Source organism: Megascapheus bottae, chromosome 10, assembly GCF_031878675.1.
Source record: "Megascapheus bottae isolate mThoBot1 chromosome 10, mThoBot2.hap1, whole genome shotgun sequence".
Taxonomy (NCBI): Eukaryota; Metazoa; Chordata; class Mammalia; order Rodentia; family Geomyidae; genus Megascapheus; species Megascapheus bottae.
Window position 1 is genome coordinate 21626087 of NC_143518.1, and position 27344 is coordinate 21653430.

The following is a 27344-nucleotide window of genomic DNA, read 5'->3' on the forward strand; positions in this document are numbered from 1 at the left end:
GCTAGGCAAGCACTTTAACCACTAGGCCAAACTCCCGGCCCCGTAGTGGCTTCTTTAGGGTCTAACAACTATCAAATATTGCTGGGGGTTTTTTTTTTTCATTTTTTTCTTTTCTTTTTCTTTTTCTGCCAGGTTTTGAACTCAGGGCTTAGGCACTGTCCTTGAGTTTCCTCAAGGCTAGTGCTCTACCACTTGAGCCACAGCTCCACTTCTGGCTTTTTCTGTGTTTGTGGTACCAAGGAATTGAACCCAGAGCTTCATGCAATTAGGCCACACTCCTGGCCCCACATTTTTTTCAAATATCTCACAATGTCCATGGGAATTTTCTGTAGGATGCTATGGTACCTCAGTGGACACACAGTTGGAGAACCTAGAGAGAAACACTAATAAAGACTACTGACTTATTCTATAAATTAAGAAGTAATGCCGGGCATGGTGGCTCACACCTGTAATCCTAGCTACTCAGGAGGCCGAGATCTGAGGATCAAGGTTCAAAACCAGCCCCGGCACAAAAAGACCTGAGACTCACCTCCAATTAACCTCTAGAAAACGGGAAGTGGGGCTTGGCTCAAGGGTAGGGTGGTAGCCTTGAGCTGAAGAGCTCAGGGACAGTGCCCAGGCCAAGTTCAAGCCCCATGACACACCAAAAAAAAAAAAAAAAAAAAGAAGTAGTAAGAGTGGAGGTCATGAAGCAAATTAAAAAATAAATACATATTTTAGAACTTTTTCATATATTAATATTAACTTCAACCTTCCAAAAATTTAGTTTGGAAACATGATTTACTCATGTAATACTCTATTAAAGCAGTAGGTCTCTAGAAAACTGTATTAAGAATCACCATATAGGGCCAGGAGTTTGGCCTAGTGGTTAAAGTGCTTGCCTAGCATGCATGAAGACCCGGGTTCAATTCCTCGGTACCACATACATAGATAAAAGCCAGAAGTGGTGCTGAGGCTCAAGTGGTAGAGCTCTAGCCTTGAGAAAGTCCAAGGACAGTGTTCAGGCCCTAAGCTCAGGCCCAGGACTGGCAAAAAAAAGAGAATCACCATATAATAAAACTCATCTTTTTTTTTTTTTTTTTTTTTGCCAGTCCTGGGCTTGAGCACAGGGCCTGAGCACTGTCCTTGCACTTTCTCAAGACCAGAGCTCTACCACTTGAGCCTCAGCACCACTTTTGGCTTTTTTCCATGTATGTGGTACCAAGGAATCGAACCCAGGTCTTTGTGCATGCTAGGCAAACACTCTACCACTAGGCCAAACTCCCAGCCCTAAAACTCATCTATTTTTTTTAGAAAGAAGTTTCAAAAATTATAAAATAGGACTTATAATAAATAATGCAACACAAACATAAAAGAAAATCATCCAGTCCCCTCAGGAATAAAAGACAAGATAGGAGGGAGTAGGGGAGGGAAATGGGGACAAAAACATAAGAAGGGTTTATCAATGTGTGAGAAGTAATGCATCTACTACCTGGCAAATGTAACTGTTTCTATACATTGCCCCGACAATAAAAAATAAAATAAAATAAATCCTTACAACAGACATACAATACATAATAAAAGCATTATTTCTTTCTCTGTATCTACTTTTTATAAATCAAATAATATTCCATGATGTAGTACAACTTATTCCTTATATTCAAAAAACAATAATTCAGCTGGGCACAGTGGCTCACACCCGTAATCCTAGCTACTCAGGAGGCTGAGATCTGAGGATCATAGTTCAAAGCCAGCCTGGGCACTAAAGTCCTTGTATCACCAATTAACTACCAGAAAACCGGAAGTGGTGCTGTGGCTCAAAGGATAGGGCAGTGGCCTTGAGCTGAAGAGCTCAGGGACAGTGCCCAGGCACAGAGTTCAAGCCCCACAATCAACAAAGAAAAAAAAAGATTCATGTCAGTACATAACAGTAACAGTATACTGAGACAGACTGTCCTTGGGGAATAAATACTGATTTAGTTTTTCAAATAGTCCCAAAGGATATTATATTCACTTTATAGATATATTTAAATAACTTACTAATGGTCACAGCTAGCATAACAGGATATATCTGCTGTATGGCCCATGAACTAAGAGGCATGCTCAGCAATTTTTATGAAGTACACTTAAATATATCCAAACCTGTTAACAGCTGAAGAACACCTCACATCATACATAAGCTGTATTTTTTTTTTTTTTTGCCAGTCCCGGGGCTTGAACTCTGGGTCTGAGAACTGTCCTTAGGCTTTCTCAAAGCCAGAGCTCTACCACTGAGCAACAGCATCACTTGCAGTTTTTTACTCTGTATGTGGTACCAAATCAAACCCAGGTCTTTGTGCATTCTAGGCAAGCACTCTACCACTGGGCCAAACTCTGGGCCCATGGGCTGTAATTTTAACTATTCCTGTACCAACAAACATTTAGAGCATGTTTTGTTACTTATAAATGCTGGTACTTATTTGTAATAATGCTAAACAAACATACTTAAAAGATTTATTCCTGCAATCTTGTGTTAAAATTTACAAAAAATAAACTCCAAAAAATGAAGAGTCTAATAAGGAGCACATTTGTTTTTTAATTGATAGGCAATGCCAAACTGTCCCAGAAAAGTTGTTCTACTTGCACAAACATACACTCACAGACAGAAGAGAGGGTTTAAATTCTTTTTCTTTCTTTTTTTTTTTTTTTTGGTTGTTGTTGGTCCCAAGACTTGATGTCCCTGAGCTCTTCAGCTCAAGGCTACAGCCCTACCCCTGGAGTCACAGAACCTACTTCAAGTTTTCTAGTGCTTAATTGGAGATAAGAGTCTCAGAGACTTTAGTGTCCAGGCTGGCTTTGAACTATGATCCTCAGATCTCAGTTCCCTGAGTAGCTAGGATTACAGGCATGAGCCACCACGCCCAGGCTAAATTCATTTCTAAGTTATTAAATGTTTTGTATTCATAAAAAAAAAAATAAAGGCAGGGCTAGGAGTTTGGCCTAGTGGTAGAGTGCTTTCCTAACATGCACAAAGACCCAGGTTCCACTCCTCAGTACCACATACATAGAAAAAGCCAGAAATGGTGCTATGACTCAAGTGGTTGAGCACTTGCTTTGAGGAAAGCCCAAAGACAGTGGACAGGCCCTGAGTTCAGTCCCCCAGAACTGCCCCCCCCAAAAAAACAAAGGTACATTTTTTGGTTGTTGTTGGATTGTGGGGCTTGAATTCTGGGCCTGGGCACTTTCCCTGAACTCTTCTACTCAAGGCTACTGTCCTACTCCTTGAGCCTCAGCCTCACTTCCCATTTTCTTGTGATTAATTAGAGATAAGAGTCTCACAGACCCCGGGCCGGGAGTTTGGACTAGTGGTAGAGTGCTTGCCTAGCATGCACGAAGACCCGGGTTCACTTCCTCGGTACCACATACATAGGAAAAAGCCAGAAGTGGTGCTGAGGCTCAAGTGGTAGAGCTCTAGCCTTGAGAAAGTCCAAGGACAGTGCTCAAGCCCTGAGCTCAAGCCCAGGAGTGGCAAAAAAAAAAAAAAAAAAAAAAAAGTCTCACAGACTTTAGTACCCAGGCTGGCTTTGAACCGAGATCCTCAGATCTCAGCCTCCTAAGTAGCTAGGATTACAGGCATGAACCACTATGGCAGGCTTGACTTTTTAATTAATATGTAGACTGTCAGATTGATCATAGTTAACCTCTCATTTAATAATTATCTAACACATTAAAGATGTAAACTTAGGTGTATTGAGGATTCTTCTAGTAATAAATCCAACTATGAATGAGTTATTTCCCTTATATAAACTTTTTTATTTCCCTTATATAAACTTGTTTTCTTATATATAAAAGATGAAAATTGGACTGGCTGGTCTTTAAGATTTAAAACGCCCAATACTACGATTAAGAAGTGACTTAAAGTTATTACAAGCCTATAATTATAATACTAGTATAACAGACCAGGGTCTTAAAGCTTCTATTTTCTTTAAATTACAACTACTGCCAGAATACCTAAGCAAGTTATTAAAATAGTCAATAAAGTTTTCAAGATCCACCTGGGCTCATTCTCAATGACTTTTAAATCACAGGCCATTATTCCCCTGCTACTTAGCAAATTTGAACAGATCTTTAGAGTATATTCCTCAGAAGAGCTGAGGTGTGCCTAGGAACTAAGAATAATTTTGTTTCGTTTTGTTTTTAAAGTATTATCCTGAGACTACTCTTTAGTCAATTAATTCATTCATATTTATTGGCTACTTTATTACATGCTAGGAACTGGTTGCACAACAGTGAACAAGGATCTTTCCCACCATGGAAATTATAGTCCAGATGAAAAATGCAAACAACCTACAATACCCAGACATAAATGTAGTTACACTTACGATAAAAATGAACAAAAAACATCAGTGCAAAAAAAGTTATGCAGTCTTTTGAATCTTTTCCTGTTTTAACTGACAGTTTAAAAAAATCAATAAAGGGGCCAGCAGTTTAGCCTAATGATAGAGTGCTTGCCTAGCATGCACAAAGACCAGGTTCGATTCCTTGGTACTACATACATAGAAAAAAGCCAGAAGTGGTGCTAAGGCTCAAGTGGTAGAGCGCTAGCCTTGAGAAAGTCCAAGAACAGGGCTCAGACCCTGTAAAGCCAGGATTGCCCCCCCCAAAATAGATTTTTTTTTCCTAGTGGTGGGGCATGAATTCAGGACCTGGGCACTGTCCCTCAGCAATTTGTTCAAAGCTAGTGCTTTGAGCTTCACTTCCAGTTTTTGAGTGGTTAATTGCAGATAAGAGTCTCATGGATGGGCTGGGATATAGCTGAGTGGCAAAGGGCTTGCCTAGCAAGTCAAACATCCTGGGTTCAATCCCCAGTACTAAAAAAGAAAAAAAGACAACAACAACAAAAAAGAGTCTCATGGAGACTTTCTTGCCCAAGGTGACTTCAAACAGCGATCCTTATATCTCAGTCTCCTAAATAGCTAGTATTACAAGCATGGGCCACCAGCACCCAGCTTAGCCTTAACTTTTTCAATCACAAAATCACCAAGATATTAGTATTTTTCAGTTATATTGCTGCTGATCATATGGCTTGAACATTCACTTTACATAACTAAGAGTTTAAATGATCTGAAGATTCACAGATGTCAGATTTGTGTAACAAATCTAGCTCCACCTGGGCTCATTCTCAATGACTTTTAAATCACATGCCATTACTCCCCCTGCTACCTAGCAAATCTGAACAGACCTTTAGAGTATATATTCCTCACAAGAGCTGAGGTGTGCCTAGCTACAAATATCACTACAATTTAAGAACCTTGACTAACTGGACACCCATGCCTCACACCTGAGTGGAAAAAAAGCTAAGGGACCTGAGTTCAAGCCCCAGTACTGAACCACAGAAAAGAGAAAAAAAGAAAAAGAAAAAGAAAAAAAGAACCTCGTTTAAGCAAAAACTAAAATGAAATGAAAATACTAACAATTTTGAAGAATTAACAATCAGCATAGGTATAAATGGTGTATGCAAAAGGAACAAGAACAGAATTTTTTTAGTATTTTGAAGTAATGCAAAATGCCAGATGTATCTATCCTAGTATTTAATTTATGAAACAAATTCTTGATTATCTTCAGAATTAAGAGCAGTAGTTACATAAATAAGTGGTTTCCTATGTCAATTTCCACAACTACAAAATAAGACTACATGAAAATCAAGTAAAATAATGTACATGGGAGCATATACATACCAAAAAGAAATAAAAACAAGATACACACGTGTTTACCGATACATCTAATGACAACTATTTCAGGCTGCATTCTCACTATAAATTATAGCAATTTAACAAATGAAAGTACCCATACAGGGACTTTGTCGCCTTTTTCCTATCCATGATATGGTAGAAAGCTAAAAATGGTTGTAAAAGACTGGCAATCAGAAGCAGAAAAAAAAAGGTAACTAATGAATTGATAACACAACAGGATGACTGTCCAAATATTAACCTTCTTACATAACTATGCAACATACTTCTGAAATTTTTTAATCTCTCACATATTAATAAAATCAGTCATATAATGCTGTATCATACATATGTATATATGATATATATACATATATTATCATATATGAGAAATATATGCATTATATATATTTTGTATATGTGAAATATATACCATATGACATATTGCATATAATATATATTATACTTTAAGATGACAAAATACACATTTATCCACACATACAATGCGTTCTAGTTTAAAAATTAAAGAACCTTAAATTAATGTAATCAATGACAGTTCAGAATTATTGCACTGGATAATTGGTCAATTAAGCATACCAAAACCATTACATGCTCATGGGTTTGAAGCAACTTCTAAGCATTAAGTCTAACAACTAACTAATCCCCCCAAGTCACAATCCCACATTATTAGAAACACAGTACCTTGATTAAAACCAATGTTAAACAGAGACATTTTTTCCATGGACAGTAGCTTGTAGTAGTTTATGATTACTTCTACAAAACTCAAGTTGTTAAATAGGTCTGACTAACTCTCCTTTAAAATACAAGCAAGGAGGGAAGGTTAACATGGCAACTATAACGACTCCTCCAAATTCAAAACAGGATCACCATCAAAACAATTAAGAGGTCATGGTTACAGACCATTATCCCTGACAACCTTCTTTTTCTCCCCAACTGAAGGATGTTATTCCATCACAGCCACATTAAAATCTATACCAATGTGCAACTTCCTAGTTGAAAAAAATGCTTAAACCTGGCAAACTTCCAGTCTGTATGTGTGACACTGGCTAAATATTATTTAGCACACTGGGCTGCATTTAACAGAAGGGGGCGGGGGAAGGGGACAGCGACAACTTCCAAAGCTAATTTTAAATCCCCCTCCCCCAAATGATTTGTGAATAAACGGGTAGGCTTACATTCAGCGATGACTAGACTGGAGCAAATGAAAGTTTTCCCTGTACTGCACTTGGAGGATGTTACCCCCATGGAAAAGAGAAAGACTGATCATCCACTGAAATCAGTCCCCGGGAATTTCCCCAAATATGCTAGCTCTCCAAACCAAGCAGGGACGCTCCTCCGGAGACCTGCCGGCAGATGAGGAGGGGCGAGGCAGGGAGCGGGGACGCTCAGGGAAGAGAGCAAAGACCGCCTTGGACACCTACGGGGGGTGGGGGACCCGAACCCCAGGTCTCAGCATGACCTCTCCGAAAAGCCTCGAGACCCCGAGGAGGTTCCGAGGGAAGCGCCAGGCCAGGCGGCCCCGCCCCGCCTCTCTCGCCACCGCCGGGGACGAGGGACCGGGGAGCAGGGACCGCGGACAGAGGCAGCCGAGGCCGCGCGAGCGTCTGCAGTCTCCGCCGGGTCCCCCCGCGGCTCACCTGAGAATGTCGCCTCCGCCCTCGGCGCCCACGGTGCATCCCGAGGGGCCTGGCGGAGGGTGCGGTGACGCCGCCCCGACCGGCCCCAGGGCTGCCCGGCCAGGCCTCCCCGCTCCGGGGACGCACCGGGCGTCAGCCTCGCACCGGCTCCCGAGGTCCGCCGGTCGGCAGGGAAGGAAGGAGAGGCGGAAAAGCTTCCTTCCCCTCCCCCGCAGCAAACCACCCCCCCGAGCTGCAGCTCTCCGCAGTTCTCTCCGGCGCAGGTCCGGCCCCACTCCCCCGCCCGGGAGTCACTTCGGCAGCGCCGACCCAGTCGCCATTACAGACCAACAACTGACACGGAGGAGGAGCGGCGCCGGCGGCAGCGGTGGAGGCGGCGGCGCGAGGCAGGGCGGGAGCAGCCCGGGCGGGGAGGTGCGGGGAGGGGGGGGTGAAGGAGGAGGAGGAAGCCTCAGCCAAACCTCGCGAGAACTGTCCGTAGACTGTTCCTTAGGAAGGCAACCTGGGGTTAGTGCCATGTTGAGTGTGGCCTGGAGGTGCGCGTGAGATAAACAGAAGACAGGGAGCGAGAGGGAACCATGTTTAGTGTGGCGAAGCTGGAGCCTGGCCGAAGTCCGGAGGAGCCCGAGTACGTCCGCCGCGGAGACCACCACCCTCTCTCGTTGCCGCGGACGCTGCGGCGGCCCCCTCTGTCCTCCTGGGAGGGTTCTGAGAAGGATGACATCTGGAAAGTGCAGCTTCCGGGGAGTTGACGTCCTCCGGGGCAGCTGCGGGCCGGGTCCGCCGCCGCTCCAGGCTCAGCCCGCGGCGGCTGCGCCTCCCGCTGGCGGGCCGCGAGGCGGGGGTCACGGCCGGTTCTGGGTAGCGGGCGCTCTGGCTCATGGTTTAAGAGTCCACAGCAAGTGTAGTTCCCTCCCTTTCGGCCTTGGCGAGGAGAACCCCTCGGGGTCGGCCGATTTCCCCACATCTTCGTCGGCTTTTTCCAGTCTCCGCGTGGTGAAATCTGTCATCTGTCAAGATGTAAAGGACAGGCCTTCTGCAAATGATGCCGCTTTCCTTCCAAGAAGCGTTCGCTGCGCAGGAATGCTCGGCTCGTCACTTCTTTTCCTTCACCTCCTCCACTCCCAATAGTTATTTCCTCAGAGGTTGTTTCTCGTGTTACCCAGTGGGACCTGACACCATAACTAGGACTTTGTGGCTACTAAATACAGTGTCAGATTGGTTATATCAATCAAAGCAAAAGGCAGTAACTGTTTCCTCTTCCGATGCCTGAGTAGGAGCTAGGTAGATGTCCACCAAAACCCTGTACATATAACAAACGGAAGGAAGAGGAAATGTGACCATCTCAACCACATAGGTGGTAGAAAGGAAAACAACATAAGGATAAAGTACAATTTAAGTTTTCCATCTTACTATGCTTTTTTTTCTTGACTGTAGAAACCACCTTATTGATTATACTTTAAAAAAAAAGAAGAAGAAATAGTCTCTGAAAAGCTGTTATATGTCCAATATTGTACCATCAATAAAAGGGAGATAGCCGGGTGCAGTGGCTCACACCTGCAATGCTAGCTACTTAGGAGGATGAGATCTGAGGATCAAGGTTCAAAGCCAGCTCGGGCACAAAAGGACCTGAGACTCTTAGCTCCAATTAACCTCTAGAAAATGGGAAGAGGGGCTGTGACTCAAGGGTAGGGTGGTAGCCTTGAGCTGAAGAGCTCATGGACAGCGCCCAGGCTGAGTTCAAGCTCCATGACCAACAAAAAAATAATAAATAAAATAAAAGGGAAACATAAGATTTAATGACTCCTTAAGTCAAAATCTCAGTTTATGTGTTTTAACTCCCATGGTATCTGGGCAACAGAGTCCATGCCAAAAATGTCTGGTAAGGTGTGAGCTGCAGCTGGTCTAAATCTATGCTCACTCTCCATCTCTGTATACTCTGTTGATCTGTCCTCTTCTTCACCTCCCAAATACTTCAGACACATCAGTGTCCTATTTGACTCCTCATAATGCACTTTTTCTACTCTAGAGGTTCGCCTTGAGTAAAATAAGGCTGTATAACTATTCACTCATAACTTCATGACAGTAATTAATCTTAGGAAGCTCAGTGTAGGTAGGTTTGCTATCCTTCCTATTGGTCCAATATTAAGGAAGAGATATATGTTCAATGTGGCATCTTTTTTCCTCCTAATTTTTTTTTTTGTAAAACAGAGTCTAACCATGGGGTCCAATTCCTAGGCTCAAAGATCTCACCTTAACCTCCCAAATAAGTGAGACTACTGACACATATCACCACAGGTGGCTCTTCTGATTGTAGATAGGTAGCTAGCTACATGGGTAGATACATACATACATACTACCCAAGAAGATGGGTTTACATATGTTACTTATGGGCACTGTCCCTGAGCTCTTTTGCTCAAGGCCAGCCCTCTACCACTGTGAGACAAAGCACCACTTCCGGTTTTTGAGTGGTTAATTGGAGATAAGAGTCTCACAAAGAATTTTCTTCCCCAGGCTGGCTTCAAACCACAACCCTCAGATCTCACATTCCTACAGACATGAGCTTCCAACATCTGGTTAGATCTTTCTGACATTGTCAATTGTTGCAGCTCTAATATCAACTTTCTTTGAATAACTGGGTCTTTTATTTATTTTTTCCAGACATGGGGCTCGAGCTCTAGGCCTGGGTGCTGACCCTGTGCTCTTTTGCTCAAGGCTAGTGCTCTACTACTTTGAACTGCACCACTTCTGGTTTTCTGGTGATCAATTGGATATAAGAGTCTCGCAGACTTTCCTGCCCAGGTTGGCTTCAAACCTCCATCTTCAGATCTCAATCTCCTGAGTAGCCTGAGTAGGATTACAGGCATGAGCCACCAGTGCCCAGTTTGTAAGTGGGTCTTGATCACAAACTTAATCTCCAATTAGCTGTTACCCATCTTCACATAAGTAACAGAAGTCATCAGCATCTTCATTTCCCTCTGTGCAGTCTTAAAATGCCAGCTCTTCCTCTGTGTTTTTGTTAAAACTATCACAAACGTCCTAATAACTAAAAGACTCAAAAGTTTAGGGATATTACATATTCCTCTGAATGGCTTGCTTCTGCACAATCATTAAGTTTGTAAATAACGTGGGAAATCTGTTATATGCACTCTTGTCCATTTGTGCAGTCTTCTAACTTAAACTTTTATTCCTACTGCACAAATGTTCATGGCAGTTCCCAGAAGTTAACTTGAGTTTTGTCTCTGCCTGGCCCCTAACTGCCAAGGTAAGTAAGTGCCTCTCACCTCAGCCAAGGGCTTTTCTCAATATGCCCCAGACTTGTTTTCCATTTTTTCAAAGGCAGCATAATAAAGTAATAGGAACAAGAATGTGATGCCAAGAAGACTAATTCAAACCCTGAATCCATCTATTTACTTGCCTTATGAGCCCTCAAAAACCTCCACCTTGTGGACATGGGAGGGAAAAACTGTGAAGGGTGACATTGTCCAAAAAGAAATGTATTCATTTCTTGATTTATGAAACTTGATTTATGAAACCCTCTATTCCTCATCTTTAAAACAATTTTTTAAATCAACACAAGAAAAAACATACCTCTACCTTATTATTTGTGAATCAAGGGTTGCCCTAAACATTAGAAGTAGCATCCGTCAAGAATCTAACAATAAGAAAGAGTGACATACAATTTCCCTTAATGGGAATTGAATAGGAACTTCACATAGGATCCAGGTGGATCTCAGACACAATCTACTCAGACCCACCTCTTGGCCTTTGTTTTCTAACCTAGAACACATATTACTCTGGCTCAGAGTTTCTGCCACATTCTTTAATAGTAGCCCCAAAGCTATTACAGAAAAAGAAATTGCATGATTGATCATACTTCATAGATGCTCTCTCACTCTGACCTTCATGATACTGTACATCTACCATAAGACAAATTCTACTATTGAAAGTTCTGTACATATGATTCCTTGTCCCCATAATGGACTTCCAGCATGAACCTTAGAATCAAACAAGCCTAGGTTTCAAGTCTGGATGAACTACTGACCAACTATATAACTTTGGTCAAATTAATCATGCCCTTAATGCTTCAGTTTCTACAATGGAAATGCATTGGTGCTTATGTTATAGGGCTATGCAAGAATTAAAAATTAAGACATCTAGGGGCCGGGAGTTTGGCCTAGTGGTAGAGTGCTTGCCTAGCATGCACAAAGACCTGGGTTCAATTCCTTGGTACCACATACTTAGAAAAAGCTGGAAGTAGTGCTGAGGCTCAAGTGGTAGAGCTCTAGCCTTGAGAAAAATCCAAGGACAGTGCTCAGGCCCTGAGCTTAAGCCCAGGACTGGCAAAAAATAAAAATTAAGACATCTAAAGGACTTAATAGCAATGGTACCTGATACATAATAGGTGATCAAAATATTGGTTATTTTTGCTACTCTTATTTATAAACTAACTTATGAATACCAAGCACTTAATATTTGCTTAATTAAATTGATCTTTGTTTAATTTTAAGTAAACACTTAAAATGTAATATTTGCCTTTCCTAGGCAAGTTGAGGAATGTAGAAACGCAACTATGATGTGTGATGACGTCATTCATACCTTGTACTTCATTGAATAAAATGATGCATCAAGAATGACTAGAGCCAGGTGTGGTGGCTCACTACTATAATCCTAGCTACTCAAGAGATCTACAGATCCTGGTTCAAAGCCAACCCGGGCACTAAAGAACATGAGACTTATCTCCAATTAATCACTAGGTGGAAATGGGGCCATGGCTCAAGGATAGGGTAGTAGCCCAGAGCTGAAGAGCTCAGGGACAGCACCCAGGCCCAGGGTTCAAGCTCCATGACCCACAAAAAAAAAAAAAAAAAAAAAAAGAATGACTAGAGAGTGCTGGGAGCATGGCCTAGTGGTAGAGTCTTTGCCTAACATGCACAAAGTCCTGGGTTTGATTTCTTGGTACCACATACACAGAAGAAAAGCTAGAAGTGGTGCTGTGGCTCAAGTTGTAGAGTGCTAGCCTTGAGAAAGCCCAAAAACAATGCCCAGGCTGTGAGTTTAAGCTTGAGAACTGGCAAACAAACAAACAAAAAATGATTAGAGGTACTCCTAAGGACATTTCAAGTGTGATTGTCAAATCTTAGCTGTAGTCTTTGCACCACCTTTTCAATAATAAATTCAACCAGTTATATATTACTTTTTGTTCTAAGAAACCATATCAACACCAAGTTAATTGATTTGTCTATTGGTTAAGGTCTTCTGCTGTTGATGCTGCTGGTTTCTTTTTTCTACTTATGAATTAGAGGGGTGGCTCAAGCTATAGAGTACCATCTATGAGTAAGAACACCAGCAAGCTTGAGAACCATGAATTCAAATGAGTTCAAGCTCTGGTACCATCACCACCACCACCATTCCCCTCCCCCCCGCCCACACACACAAATCTCTTTTTCTAGATTCAGTATTTTGGCTTAGTCTTGAAGTCATCTTGAATTTTCTAGGGTACTGGTGTTCTGCTGGAATTAAGGAAAAACTAAATTTGTCAATAAAGAAATTCTTTGCTATGCTTCAAATATAAGTATGCACATGTACACGTGCTCATATGTATGCCTAAATACACAAGCCAAGAAATACTGATCAAAGAAACATGTGACATTAAATCCAGAAAGCCAAAAGACAATAAGAGCATGTAATTGAATTTGACTACAATAGAAATGGATTTTTATTATTTCCAAAGGCAAAGTACCGTAACGGCAGTAAGGTACAAGCCGGGATCCTAAGATGCACATTTTAAGAGAAGAAATGAGATCATGTACGTGATTGTTGAGTCCCCTTGGGCCCCTTTATGAAAAAGATAAATTGTAGATTTAAATAACGCACTTGTTGCTTCTTTCTTATTTCAAACTCGTAATAAGGGCTGTCACGACAGAGCTTAGAGAGCTTGATATGTATATGTCAGAATTTGTGAGAGAATAGCTGGATTCAGGCCAGAAAAAGGACAACAGCCATGGTAGTAAAGCAGAGGATAATGTGTGAGAGAAGAAATTATATTTCTACTTCTAAAAGAGAGTAGGACAGGCCGGGTGCGGTGGTTCATGCTGTAATCGTAGCTACTCAGGAGGCTGATATCTGAGGATTGCAGTTCAAATTACCATCTCCAATTAACCACCAGAAAACCAGAAGTGGCAATGTAGCTCAAGGGCTAGGGAGGCAGCCTTGAGCTGAAATGCTCAGGGACAACGCCCAGAGTTCAAGTCCTATGACCAACAATATGAAAATAAAAGGAGAGTGTGACACTGGAGAATATGAAACACAGTTGGACCTGAAGTTGGAATCATTATAAATTATGAAAGTCAGTGTTGTTGTAAAAAGAATTTCAAATAGAAAGTGGTCTGGAGTCATGGCTTAATGTAGAGTGCATGCCTAGAAAGTGAGAGGCCCAGAGGAAAGAGGAAGTTATGTTTTTGCTTATATATGTTTGAAACATCTAAGGATACACAAGAAACTGATAAGACTAGCTTATCTATGTGGAAGGAAATCAATGATCAGATGTTAAGAAACTATATTAACTGCATATATAAACTATATATACACACATGTATATGTATGTATGCATGTATGCATGTATGTATATACATACCAGATCAACTTTATGGGAAAGTTGGAGGGGGATGCCATGGTGACCTGGGGAGAGTCAGGAGACATGAGTCATGGCCTTTAAAGCACTAACTTTTAAATCAAAATAAAGAATAGGTCTTTTATTTTTAAAAAAAAAAATTAAAAGTCAGGCACGGTGGCTCACGCTTGTAATACTAACTACTCAGGAGGCTGAAATCTGAGGATCGAGGTTCAAAACCAGCCCCTATACAAAAGACCAAGAGACTCTTATCTCCAATTAACCACTAGAAAATCGGAAGTGGTGTTATGGCTCAAGGGATAGGACGATAGACTTGAGCTGAAGAGCTCAGGGACAGTGCCCAGGCCCAGAGTTCAAGCTCCACAACCGGCAAAAATAAAAATAAAAATAGGCCAGTAGAGCCTAGTGGTAGAGTACTTGCCTAGCATGCATGAAGACGTGGGTTCGGTTCCTAAGTACCACACACATAGAAAAAGCCGGAAATGGTGCTGTGGTTCAAGTGATAGAGCTCTAAGTCTTGAGAAAGCCCAAGCATAGTGCTCAGGCCCTGAGTTACTCCAGCCTAGCAAAATTAAAAATAAAAGTTCTAAGAGTTCAAGGTGGTCCCTGCCTCCCCGCTACAGGAATGGTATATTCGCACCCAACCCGTGTAACCAAGCCCAGCTTCTGGTACTTGGTGTCACAGCTCGAGAAGGTGAAGACGTCCTCTGGGCGATCGCAGGTGCGGATGGGTGTCTGCAGGACTTGGGCTTCTGGCTGCGCTATGATTCCGGCAGGGAGCAGGGGCACACACAACAGCTCCCCAGAGTACTGAGACTTGACCACCGCGCCTTACCCAGGGCAATGGAGATGGAGCGTAAAAGGTGTCCCCCCACCCACATCGTGAAGACCAAGATCACCGCCAGCCATGGTTACCTACCTGCCATCAAACAGTTCCAGGACTCCCAGGGTCAAGTCCCTACTGCTCCACCTTGTCCCGTGGTCCCAGTCCCAAGCCAGAGACCCAAAGCCCTCTTCTAGGCCTGGGATAACCAATAAACTCCCAGAACCGAGGCTGGGAGTTGGGGAGAGGAAAAGGGTAGAAGAGAGAGAAGGAAGTACAGGTGAGCGCTACCGACTCTTTAAAATATCATTTTATTATTGAACAGAGGGGTTACCATTACATAAGTCAGGTAATACACACATTACTTTTTCTTTTTCTTTCTTTTTTCTTTTCTTTTCTTTTTTTGGACAATGTCACTCCTTTCTTCACTTTCCCACAACTTACCCTGGATGCTTAAACATTTTTTTTTTTTTGCCTGTCCTGGGCATGGGCTCAGGGCCTGAGCGTTGTCCTTGGGTTTTTTCAAGGCTAGAGCTCTACCACTTGAGCCACAGCACCCCTTTTGGCTTTTTTCTATGCATGTGGTACTGAGGAATTGAACCCAGGTCTTCGTGCATGCTAGGCAAGCACTCTACCACTCGACCAAACTCCCAGCCCAAACATTGTGATTTTATGCCACTAAATGTCAGGATACCTAATTGTGCAGTTCGCCTCATGCTGTATCTGTAAACCATAGTTGTTTATTTGCTAATGCATTAGTTTATTTACTTTTGTCTTAGACTGGAGAGATACTGAAATAAAACCAGCAGTAAGGCTGGGAGTCAATCAGCCAGAATCACAGACAGCCTGTAGGTCTGGGTGTAATCTCCTTAATTGTTAGATCTTGAAAACCAAGAAACAAAGGAATGGAAGTAACCAATGTGCAGTTATTTTAATATCTGAATAAACTAACCCATGCAGATTAGTTACGTGTTAACAGAATAAAGTAGGACACCTTACTTTAGTAGTGGGCTTCCCTCCATTTGTTTAGACAGCCCCTACAGCCTAAGAAGAAAGCACATGGCAAGAATTTGCCTTTGGTTAGAAAGCACCAAACTGACCGACTCTGTTTTCCACTGGACAAATCTCCAGATAAAAATCTCTCTCAACAACATTGTGCTTGTCTTGAGCTGGGTGCCACTCAGTTCTGAGGCCATGATTCAACTGGGAAAAATGACCTTGTGATTTTGAGATTCCATCTATGGTAGGGTAATGACAGGCCTACTGCTGGTCAGATAGTTCCAGACAAAACCACAACATAGAATGTATCTTATAGTCTAAGAACATAATCACTCACAGTCACAGATACCAATAAAACAACAATGTCTACCTCATAGTAAAAGAAATTTAGGAATTGAACTCATCAGTAACTCAGAATCTCATTTTTCTTAAATGGGAAGTTACCTGAACATTACAGAAAGTCACAGACTAGAAGAAAATAAATGGTAATCAAACGGCTCTATTAAACCAGCTCAGGTAAATGGGAATGTAAGTAAAGTAGTATAGTGCCTGCCCAGCAAGCCTGAGGCCTTGAGTTCAAACTCCAGTCCTCACCAAGAAGCAAATAACAAAACCCAAAACAAAATGAGGTCAAGATCTTGGTTCAAAGCCATCCCAGGTAAAATATTAGTGAGACCTAGCTCAATTAATAACCTTGGAACAATGATGCATGTCTGTGCACCTAGCTATGTGGGAGATATACATAGGTGGATCACAATCTGACAATTGCCATATAGAAAACCATAAGCTCCTACGTGAAATGAAAAAAAATTCTAGGGGCTGTGGCTTACATGGAACAGGGCCTTCCTAATAAGCCCAAGGTCTCCAGTTATCCCCCAAAAAAGAGAAAAAAAAGTAATACCAATGAAAACAAATTGACCTTGACTTCGTACTAGATAAAAGACTATACTCTTCAAATCCCCACTTCAGCAACTATTTATCACTTAAAATTGATTTTGCACAAATTACTAAGAATGAAATGCTTATGATAAAATTACAGGATTTATAAGGGCTAAAAATCTGCATTTTTAATAGTAGGGTATTATTAATCTAATGTACAGTTCTGTATCTTCTACTCACAGTTACCTGCCCTAGGACTCCATCAGTCTAGTATGAACAGAGATTTAAAGTATAAATCTTTTCTTTTTTTTCCAGTTCTAGGGCTTGAACTCAATGCCTGGGCACTGTACTTGGACACTCTGCCACTTGAGCCACAGTGCCACTTCTGGCTTTTTCTGTATGTGTAGTTCTGGGGAATTAAACCCAGGGCTTCCTGCATGCTAGGCGAGCACTCTACCACTAGGCCAAACTCCTGGCCCTAAAGTATAAATCTTTTCTTGAGGAATAGAACATGACTTGATGATTCAATGGAACTACAGTTAAGTGGTAGCACTTAGATATTCTCCCATCACTGTTTTCTAAGATATTTTATAGTAATTGAAGAAGGTCTGTAGGATTTGAAAGCTATATCTTATACTGTGTAAAGTTAATATGAAAAGGATAAAGATATTTCAACAAGTGTGAGTGTGTGTGTGTGTGTGTGTGTGTGTGTCTGTTGTTTGTTGCTGGAGATAGAATCTAGGGCTTTAAGCATTGTAAGTGCTCTGCCACTGAGCTACATTCCCAGCCCTACAGAGTTAACTCCTCACAACTAAAAACAAAACATAAACATGTAGCACATGGCTATGCATTTAGCGATCAACTAATGAAGATTTGTTAGATAGATAGATGGATTCCTTTGGTCTATCAGTGACATATACTAGGAGGAAATAGTTGGAAATCCAAAGCAGAACAAAGTCCACTCTGTAAATATCTAGTTGTTCAGATCAAAGTAGCAGTTGGTGATTGAATTGGCTAGAATGTTGCTTCAAATTCACTTCTCACTTAGGGTGACTAATCCCTTAAGAGGACCACTACGATGCTCTTGGAAGAGAGCCAGGCATTGAAGATAGTTTCTTTCTCCTTTATTCCTAGTAAAGACAAAAGCATACCAGAGCTTTATACAATAAAAGACTGACTTTTATAAAATAGAGATTTAGAATCATAAGTTCATTTGTTGTATCACTTCTCAAGCATTATAAACAAGTATATCTGAAAATACTGTTTAAACAAAGTATTCTTGAGTGGGGACAAAAGGTAATTTTTAGTCTGATGTGTATAGAAATAAAAAAAAACAGGATAGGGAAGGGGGGAAAACAAGATGAGGGGAGGGGGAGGGGGAGGAAAATGGGGACAAAAACATGAGAAGGGGTATCAATGTTTGTGAAGTAATGCACCTTCTATCTGGTGAATATAATGTAATCCTTCTAATAATTACAATAAAAACAAAACAGGGATGAATTAGAAAACAAAATAATTCCATGTACATGCAAAAAATAGTTAATATATAAAAATGGTAAGCCCTTGTAGATAAGAAGATATAAATTAGATTGAGGCCATTTAAAAAATTTACATCTGGGGCCGGGAGTTTGGCCTAGTGGTAGAGTGCTTGCCTAGCATGCACGAAGACCTGGGTTCGATTCCTCGGTACCACATACATAGAAAAAAGCTGGAAGTGGTGCTGAGGCTCAAGTGGTAGAGCTCTAGCCTTGAGAAAGTCCAAGGACAGTGCTCAGGCCCTGAACTCAAGCCCAGGACTGGCAAAAAAAAAAAATTTACAACTATGATTTGCTTTTATTTCTTGATTTCCTCAAGATTTGTAAATGAGACAATCATCATATTTAAATCTAAGCACCAAGTCTTTCCTACTTTATCCAAAGGGAGATAAGAACAAAATAACATTATTTTTTCCTATATTTAACTTAAGCTTTGTTTTTCTATATTTAATATGTATGAATTGAATCTTCAAAGATTAGCTTCTTTAATGTTAAATAGTTTCTTTAATCTTTTTCCTGTTGGGATTCCCATCAAATAGTGAGTTAAGAGACATACTAATCCATTTAACTATACAATGGCAGTCTCTTTGCTTGGACTACTCTTAAAAGGAAGAGAAGAATTTCTGTTTCAATGTTGCTCTGTGTTTTAATACAACAGAAGTTTCCGTGGAACATCCTATATAGTAGAACAGCTGCAAGGAAACCAGGCCAAAGGATATATGGGAGCACATTATATGTAACCAAACCACTCTCCTTTGCAATGAGCTACTCTACTTATAGGCACTGGAAAGCTTTAAAACTTTTGACAGATTTTCTGTAGCCCTTCCAAAAATAGAAAAAGGCAGCTGGGGCGCTGCCAGCCTAGAAGAAACCCACAAGTTTTAATGAAGCCTGTCAACCACTTCAAAGCACTCCTGGAATCCCAGGACTGGGTACTCTCCACCTGTTGCACAGGGAATGAGAACATGTGAACATTTGGTAACAAACCCTACTGCTTTAACAGAAGGCTCATGGAAAAAAGGCAGCTGAAAATAGAGTGATGGTGAAGGGTAGCTAAATATATAAATACATGAATAGAGAAATTTGCACAAACTAACATATTGACAACTTATTTAGCATGTATGTACTAATTTCATTATGATATATATTATAGTGTGCATATATCTTGTACAAAATATATAATGAATATTTGTGCAACCTCTAATCACCTCAAAATTTAGATTTCAGCCTCCTGAATAATTAGGATAATAGGTGTGAGTCACCAATATCTGGCTGTCATGTTAAATTCTTTTTTTTTTTTTTTGGTCATGTTAAATTCTTATGAACATTGGGGACATCTTACGATCATTGCTTCCTCTGACAGATGAAAGAACTGAAACTTGGAAGTAAGTACTTCACCAAGTACTTACACATAGTCAACCTGGGATTTGAGCCTCTCTGTTTTGACTTCAGATCCACTACTATTGTATTCTACCAGTCCATCTATACAACACAGCTAGATCTCATTAGACGAACCCTGGGATGTGGATTTCTCTTGAGTCCATAAAAAGCATATGAGTGACTGAGTAAGAAACTATTTCATTGGTCCTACTTTCTCCAGACAATCTAAGCCAGAAATGATAAGGACATTGTTGGCCCCAGAAATGATAAGGAACATGGTGTGAGATCTATGGATGTTTATGTACAACTCTCTGCACTAAATTAACTTGATCTTTTAACGTCTTTAACCCTGCGCTCAGGTCAAAATGAAGGAGAAATGTATTAAATTTCTATTTTGAGATGTGGTTATAGCTTACATTCCATTACAATTATGTCTTTTTTTTTTTTTTTTTTGCTTGCCAGTCCTGGGGCTTGAACTCTGGGCCTAGGCTCTATATTCGAGAGCTCTTAAGCTTAAAGCTAGTTCTCTGAGCTACAGCACCACTTCACCTTTTTCTGAGTACTTTATGGGAGTTAAAAGTCTCACAGGGCCAGGAGTTTGGCCTAGTGGTTAAGTTAAGAGTGCTTGCCTAGCATGCACGAAGACCTGGGTTTGATTCCTTGGTGCCACAAACATAGAAAAAGCCAGAAGTGGTGCTGTGGCTCAAGTGTAGAGCACTACGCCTTGAGAAAGCCCAAGGACAGTACTCAGGCCCTGAGTTAAATCCCTGGCACTGGCAAAAAAAAAAAAAAGTATCACACACTTTCCTTTGTGGCTGGCTTCTGTAATTGTCAGATCTCAGCCTCCTGAGTAGCTGGGATTGTAGCTGTGACCCACCAGCACCTGCTTCTAAAATGAATTTTTCTTTTATCTTTTTTTTTCTGGCCATTCCTGGGGCTTGATCTCAGGGCCCAGGTTCTGTCCCCAAGTTTCTTTTGCTCAAGACTAGCACTCTACCACTTGAGCCACAGAGCCATTTTCAGTATTTTCTTTTTTTTCATATATTTTTATTGTAATAGAAGGGTTACATTATATTCACCAGATAGAAGGTGCATTACTTCACAAACATTGATACCCTTTCTCATGTCTTGGTCCCCATTTCCCTCCCCGCATCCCCACCCTCATCTTCTTTTCCCCCCTTCCCTCAAATAACCAAATACAAATATATCAGATAACAAAGTGAGATACTGTAACAATATGAGATAACCAAGGGACAGCAAAAGAGATGAGAGATAACATAGTACATTAAGGACAACCATCACTCATTATATGGCTTTTGTTTCTATATCCTAGAGGTCCTTTCATTTAGCGTCATACTATATGGCCTTAAGTATCTAGGTTTTGCTCTATTGCAAATCTCTGTTAGGAGAACCCAAGTTTTCTACTGATTATGACAAATAAGGGAAACCATTGAGCCTATGTTCCTTTGAGTCTGGCTTACTTCACTTAATATGATTTTTTTTCTAAGTCTTTCCATTTCCTAACAAATAGGGCGATGTCATTCTTTCTAACAGCAGCATAGATTTCCATTGTGTACAAATACCACATCTTGTTGATCCACTCATCAACTGAGGCACATCTGGGTTGGTTCCATATCTTTGCTATGGTAAATAGTGCTACAATGAACATCGTTGTGCTAGTGGATTTAGTATGCCCTTGTTTCAGGACAATCATTTCCAGCATTTTCTATTTATGGTACTGAGGAATCAAACCCAGGGCTTCATGCACGTTAGGCAAGCACTCTACCACTAAGCTGCATTCCCAGTCCCTAAAGCGAAGGGTTTTTTTGTTTTGTTTTGTTTTGTTTGATTTTTAAAATCACTTCTTCAATTTCTTCCTCAAAAGATTTCCATGAGCTGGGCAATGTTGACTCACGCCTCAGAAAGCTGACATCTGAGGATTATGGTTCAATGCCAGTATAGGCAAGAAAGTATGGGAAATTCTTATCTCTAATTAATTAGTAGGAGGATGGAAGTAGACCTGTTGCTCAAAGTGGTAGAGCAGGAGCCTTGAGCACAAAGACTCAGGGACAGTGCCCATGCCGTCAGTTCAAGCCCCAAGACAGGCACAAAAATAAAAAAAGAAGCAAAACCACCAAGAAAATCTTCGTGACCTTACAACAAAAAGCATTTCATTGTTTACAGAAGATAATCACTTTAAAAGTACATTTAATAAAAAATACATGCTGTTAAATAAATGTCTGTTGGTATCTAGAAAGCTGACCTAGAAGAGTAATACCTGGAATACATTTCTAATTCCATCACTAACTCATTGTGCATGGCTAAGCAAGTTATTTAATCTCTTGCTATCTTAGTTCCTCCACCTATAAAATGGAAGTAATAATATTTGCTACTAGATAATGTCAGCAAAGCACTGGGAGAACCTTAGATGAAAGGCGCCAGAAGTATTTTGCTATCTAAAGAATGACCTCATACTGTCTGAGAAATGGACTTTACTAGGCTTGCTGGTTAGGCTAGTACCTATTTGTGAACATTTCCTCAAATTACTCTTTGCCTTATTTCTATTTATACTCATTATGTATTTTCATTGTGTTGTTTGTGTTCTTTTGAGGCTAAGTGATACCTTGAAATTATTAAACTTGACTTTGTGTGTTTAAATTCTCTTACATTGAAGATTTTTTTTGTCAGTCATGGGGCTTGAACTCAGGGCCTGGACACTGTCTTTGGGCACTTTTTGCTCAAGGCCAGTGCTCTGCCACTTGAGGCACAGCATCACTTCCAGCTTGTGTGTGTGTGTATGTGTGTGTGTGTGTGTGTGTGTGTGTGTGTGTGTGTGTGTGTGTGTGTAATGGGGCTTGAACTTAGCCTAGGCACTGTCCCTGAGCTCTTCAGTTCAAGGCTACTGCTCTACCCTTGAGCCAGCCCCACTTCCCATTTTCTAGTGGTTAATTGAAGAAGAGTCTCAGGTCCTTTTGTGCCCGGGCTGGCTTTGAACCTTGATCCTCAGATCTCAGCCTCCTGAGTAGCTAGGATTACAGGTGTGAGCCACCAGGCCTGACCACTTCCAGCTTTTTTTCTATGTATGTGGTACCAAGGAATTGAACCCAGGGCTTCGTGCATGCAAGGTGAGCCCTCTACCACTAGGCTATGTTCCTGGCCCCACACTGAAGATTTGGAACAAATAAACTTTATTAATTATGGGAGTGGCTATAGCATAAGAGAATTATACAGTATCACCCCTATTCATTCATTCCTCTTGCTTATTTGTGGTCCCCCCCCGCATAATTTGTACATATATGCTTATGTTCCTCCTTGTACACTTTCAGATTTAAGACAGATGTTGAGGCTGCTATACATTTTGATGTTTGTGTCCTTTTCTAATAGAAAAAGATAACAGATCAGGACAAAGGATTAGTTGCTTAGAACTGAATCTGAGCTTACCCTATCGTCCAACTAGCTAATATATGTGTATCTCCTTGGGAAAGGAGACAAAGGTCAAAGGAGCATCGTGGGAATAACCAGATGACTAAAAAATAGAACTGCTGATTCAATGACAGAACAGAGGTAAACTCAGAGTGAGGAAGTTGGCTGTTTCAAGAGCAAAAGCACCGCTTTTAGGGGTTCCCCTCTGTGTCTGTTACCATGCTTATCCAAAACCCATAAAAATATTTCAGAGGGACACCTTTGATCTTTGGACTCCACGAGTTAGTAACTGAAAATATGATTCTACTTAGACAAGATTCTAAATAAAATGGAAAAAATTTCACTGGAATTTGTCTATTTAGGTGTTATTTTTGTTTCAAGCAGCAAGTAATACAGTCTGTAAACACAGCTTAACATCCATTGAATGTTGGCAGATCATGGATTACAAGAAATCAAGACCAATCAGAGATATCAAAGTACTTCGCAGTGTTTTCAACTACTTCAATCTTGGCCAATTTTTTAAGACCAGCATCGACAGAGATTAAGTATCACTGCATACAACTATAATTAAATTAGATCATTCAAAACATAACAGGCTGGAAGTGTGGCCTAGTGGTAGAGTGCGTGCCTCACATTCACGAAGCCCTGGGTTCCATTCCTCAGTACCACATACACGGAAAAAGCCAGAAGTGGTGCTGTCGCACTAGCCTTGAGCAAAACATGTCCAAGGACAGTGCCCAGGCCCTGAGGATGGCAAAAATCAAACAAAAACATATCCTTTTTTTTTTTTAAATTAGAAAGACATTCTTTCTACCATAATTTCAAACAATATTGTTAGGTTTTTATCACCACAGAGAGGTATAAATTCCATCAGATATTCCAATGATCCAAGGGTCAGATTCTGTTTCCTAAATATTTCCTCCATTCTATGCTTATGGTTTATAAAACATGGCTTAATATTTTTTTGCTCCTGAAGTAGTACTATGATGGGGAACAAGTGGAATGATGGTTATGAATATGAGTTCTGAAAAAAATGAGTTCTGGAATTAGATTATCTGAGTGCAAACTAGCTCTACAGTTCTTATGTTTTCTGTCTTTCCTCTTCTTCAAGCAGATGGTGGTGGTATCTACTTCAGAATGGAAGTCTTCATGATTATTTACTATAGTAATCATTTACTATGTGCCTAGCACATAATAATTGATCACTGTAGATTAGCAACCACTGCCACATACTGGTGGCTCACAAGTACAATTTAACTACTCAGGAGGTTGATATCTGAGAACTGAGGTTGGAAGCTAGTGCACACAAACAAATCCAAGAGACTTTTGTTGTTTTTGTTGTAGGCCCTTGAACTCTGGGCCTGGTCACTGTCCCTGAGCTCTTCAGCTCAAGGCTACTGCCCTACCCGTATAGCCACAGTGCAACTTCTGGTTTTCTAGAAGCTAATTGGAGATAAGAGTTAGTGCCTGGGCTGGCTTTGAACTGTGATCTCAGCCTCCTGAGTAGCTAGGATTACAGACGTGAGCCACTCCGCCTGACTCAAGAGACTCATCTTTAAACTGCAAAAATCCAGAAGTACAGGCGTGACTCAAGTGGTAGAGTACTAACTATCAGGGGAAAAGGCAAAGGAGAACACAAGGCTGGGAGTGCAAACCTCAGTACTACCACTCAACAATTAGCAACAATTTACTCTATAGAGTACAATAATTTTTACAAGTTGATTTCTTTTTCTTTTGTGCTGGTCCTGGGGCTAGAACTCAGGGCCTGGGCACTATCCCTGAGGCTTTTTTTGTTTTTTGCCAGTCTTGGGGCTTACACTAAGGGCCTAGGCACTGCCCTTGGGCTTTCTCAAGACTAGTGCTCTACCACGAGTCACACCATTACTTCTGGCTTTTCTGTGTATGAGGTACCAAGGAATCAAACCCAGGGACTCTTTTATGCTAGGTAAACACACTACCATGAGTCATGCTCCCGCCCCCCTAAGTTTCTTTTGCTCAAGGTTAGCACTCTGTCACTTACTTGAGCCACAGCCCTCTTTCTGGATTTTTCTGAGTTTATTGGAAATACCAGAATCAAGATCCTTAGCTTTTAGTCTCTTGAGTAGCTAAGATTACAGGCATGAGCCATCAGCACCTGGCTTATATGTTGATTTTGTATTCTGAAAGTCAGTTGAATTGATTTTGTGTAATATATATATATATAATGCATATATACAATATCTTATATATACACATTTATGCATGAATATGAATAATATATATACTGTATATTATATATACTATGTTAGTATATATACTACTTCATATTCTTTCAAAACAGGGATAACTTGAACTCCTTTCCTTTTTTGGATATCTTTTTCTTACATTATTGCTCTGGCTAAGACCTTTAGTATCAACAAGGGTCGTGGAAGTGGACATTCTTGTCTTGTTCCTGATTTAAAAGAAAATAATTTCAGCTTTCCCCTCATGCAGTATGGTGCTGGCATTTTTGTATATAGCTTTCATTGTGTTGTGATTGTGTTGATGCGTATTTTTCCCCTCCCCCTCCTTTTAGAGTTTCTACATGAAGGAATAAGTTGAATAACTTTCCTCCTCCTCTTCTTCCTTTGATGCCCACTGATGTCCACTTTCTCCTTAACCTCACTAGACAACTGCCTCCAGCATTTAGATTGGCCTTTATTTTTCCCCACCAGTATGGGGGTTGAACATGAGCCTCACACTATTGCTTAGCCACCAACTTAGTTCTTTGATGGTTCTTTCTGAGATATGGTCTTATTTCCTGCTCATTAGGTGCCTGGTCTGTACCACCAATTTTAGGCTGGGTTACAGATGCTTACCACCTCATCTAGCTTCCCTCCATTGAGATTTGAGTGGTCAACTTTTCTGCCCAGGCTTGCTTCAAACTGCATTCCTCTCAATCTTAGCCTCTCAGGTAACTTAAGATAATGAGCATGTCCTCACTGTGTCCAGCTCTGAACTGAGGTCTCACAAGTATTTCTGACTGTGTTGGCTTCAAACTAATTTTTTTTTTCCATTGTGAGCTTCCCAAGTAGCTAGCAAGGCATGAGTAACTGGCGTCCAGCATGGCCTTTGTATTGGTCTCAGAATGAAACAGTTAAGTTTTTAGACCCAAGGATAATGGGGGGGTGGATCAAGGGATGGGTGCAATTCACTTTTTAATTTCAATACAAGGTTTTTTTTTTTTTTTTCCAGTCCTGGGCTTGAGGTCAGGGCACTGTTCTTGGACTTTCTCAAGGTTAGAGCTCTACCACTTGAGCTTTAGCACCACTTCCGGCTTTTTTCTAAGCATGTGGTACTGAGGAATCGAACCCAGGTCTTTGTGTGTGCTAGGCAAGCACTCTACCACTAGGCCAAACTCCAGCCACATAAATATTTTTAAGGAGACAAAATTTTATATATTATTGTCCAGGCTTGTGTTGACCTCTTGGGCTTACGAAATTCTCTTACCTCAGCCTTCTGAATAGCTAGGACTATAGGTATGTACCACTGGTATCCAGCTCTACAAGTATTTACCATTATTAATAAAACCCTTTTCTGCATATGGCAGTAGGCATGTGCCAATGCCATGGCAAGTATAATATAGGATAAATGAGGTCCACAAAGGAGAGATCTAGACAGTTTATCAGTTTAACAATATTTAGAGCGAGGTACTGCTAGCTAACACCTAGCTACTCAGGAGGATGAGATCTGAGGATCTCAGTTCAACGTCTGCCCAGGTGCTTGACTCTTGTGTAGTGCTGTCTCTTGTGACTCATTTTTCCAAACTCTAAGTCATTTAACCCAGCAACTTGCACTTCATGGGTTCTTTTTTGTTGTTTTGTTTTCGTTTTTTGTGATCATAAAAGGCTCACTGTTTAGGGAAATTTAGGGATTTCACTTAACTTTTGCCTAAAAAAAATTAAGGCCTTAGGAGTAAATAGAGGGCCGGGAATATGGTCTAATGGTAGAGTGCTTGCCTGGCATGCAAGAAATGAACAAATAAAGAAAAAAAAGTTTAAAAAAGACATCAATGTATGAAATATGTAAGCTTTTCATTTTGTCACAATTACCTTCAGTAAAAATGTTCATTTCCAATTTTTAAGGTTTTAGGGTTTAGAAAACTTAAAAGATAGCATGAGAAAGTCATTGAAGTATAGAAGCAAATCAAGTTTATACAAATATTAAAACTGTTAAGAGTAACTGCAGTATTTCCTTTATCACTGCTGTTACAATGCAGGGGCTAATTTATCTTTCCAGATTGATGACTTACTAAGTTTTCCCTTCTAAAAGGATTATAAAACATGAATAGAACACTTTAAGGGAGTA

At 40.8% G+C, this 27344-nt stretch overlaps 1 protein-coding gene across 4 annotated transcripts in view; it reads right to left on the minus strand.

The window, feature by feature from the left end:
* The window catches only part of Cep350 (centrosomal protein 350), a 127955-nt gene extending 120394 nt beyond the window's left edge, over positions 1-7561 (minus strand). For 3 of the 4 annotated variants that reach the window (XM_090340320.1, XM_090340321.1, XM_090340319.1), the window contains exon 1: positions 7346-7561. The gene's annotated coding sequence lies outside the window, so the exon portion shown is untranslated. The remainder of the gene's footprint in view (positions 1-7345) is intronic. The other variant, XM_090340323.1, reaches the window with a different exon arrangement.
* Between the last annotated feature and the right edge of the window lie 19783 nt (positions 7562-27344).